A 1,689-nucleotide genomic window follows, 5' to 3' on the forward strand; every position below is an offset into this window, starting at 1 on the left:
CTCACAGAAGCATCACCCTGATCTCTGCCTTCACCCTCACATGGCATTGTCACTGAGTGTGTGTCTCTGTGTTCACATTTCCCCTTTTCAAAATGACACTAGTTATATAAGAAAAGGATCCCACCCTATTCCAGTGTGACCACATCTTAACTAATTACATTTCAGTGACATAGTTTCCAAATGAAGTTACATGCTGGGGTACTGGGAGTCAGGGTTTCAACATATGAATTTGGGTAGGAGGACATGATTAAACTCACAACAGGGAGCTATCCTGATTTTAGTCAAAAAAAGAAGTATAACCCAGGGGAAGGTAGCACCTATAGGTTCATGTGAGTAAACAAGCCTGAGGTCATGACAGTTTGCAGAGGGCTGGAGAAGCAGACTATGCCCACCTAAGGGAGTCTTCACTGCTATCTTGATCTCCTGCTCAGGCCAGAACTCTATAGAGTGGAATTTCCCTGGGTAAAAATCAGTAAGTGTTTTTTGGATCAAAGAGGTTGGTGAGACATGAAAACAGAGTCAGCTTAAAATCGTCCATTAGAAACTGCTCCTCAAGGGCATTCGTTTCCTTAGTTTAAAAGTAATTAAGAATCCTGTTTCTGAGAAAATATTGTTTTAAATTAAGTAGTTATTGAGATTGCCTTGCTTTTAGCTAACTGAAAATAAAACACCTTTTAAAAGTGTCATTTATGAGAAGCCAGAAGGTTATATTAAGACTTTGACTTGGAAAAGAATTCCTGATATTTAATGGGCATAGAGAGGAAATACTTCAGGTGGCTTTTTCCTAATTGGAAAGACAGAGTTGCTTTGTAGAGGTTGGCTGCGGAAGTGATTGGTGTGCAACTTGGGACGTGGCACATGGGATGAAGCCAGGACATACTGGGATGCTAGAACAGGACAAAGGCTCATCAAGAGCAGAGGGCCAGGCCAAACCTTGGGCTGCCAGGCAGGGCACCATGCCTGCTTCACCAGAGCAGGCCAAAGTCTAGGGGAAGAGGAAAAGGAAAGAAGGAGGAGGAGGAGGAGAAGGGGAGAATGGACCTTTGCTCCTGAGCTGCACAGATTTTTCTAGACTGAGACTTGCCTCAAGCCAAAATTCAAATAAACCATTAGAGCCATCACATATACTCAGAGCTTTTTACTGCCTTCTCTTGCATGGATCTATGGAACCAGTTCTGATTATGGTACACATACTTGCATTTCCTTGGAGTAAATCTAGATTCAGATCTTGCAGCTCTTAAAAGCTCAGCATGACAGTCAACTCTGATTAGTTTAGAAAGACAATGATAAATAAGGTGTTGGGGCCAGTCAGGGACTTGGTGATTAAGGTGACTGGGTCCCACAAGGCCGAACACGTGGTTCAAGTCTTAGATCCAGCAGCTTGAAAGACACAAAAGGTAAGTGTGAGTGTGTGTCCAAAATCCCAAGAGGAGGGAGAGATGGAGTAAAAGGTATTATAACATGAGCATTCCCCATGAGAAGTGCTTTCTCTTTTCCCTTTTTCTTTTTCTCTCTCTGGTGAAAGCACACACCCTCTGTCAAATTTTTTTAAAAAAGAGAAATAAAAGGTAAGGTCAAATTGGCACTAAAGAGTACATGAAGAAAGGCTAGAAGATACATGCAGAAACAAGACAATAATAAAAATTGTTACCTCTGCTTGGCAGTGGGGAATAGAGTGGATGCTGACAA

The 1,689-nt window shown here is 42.1% G+C and overlaps 1 protein-coding gene across 1 annotated transcript in view; it reads left to right on the plus strand.

Annotated features, from left to right (window-relative positions):
* AFF2 (ALF transcription elongation factor 2) overlaps positions 1-1,689 on the plus strand; it is a 391,411-nt gene that overhangs the window by 775 nt on the left and 388,947 nt on the right. The window lies entirely within an intron of this gene.

The sequence above is a fragment of the Tupaia chinensis genome, unplaced genomic scaffold (genome assembly GCF_000334495.1).
Source record: "Tupaia chinensis unplaced genomic scaffold, TupChi_1.0 Scaffold149333_1, whole genome shotgun sequence".
NCBI classification, from domain to species: Eukaryota; Metazoa; Chordata; class Mammalia; order Scandentia; family Tupaiidae; genus Tupaia; species Tupaia belangeri.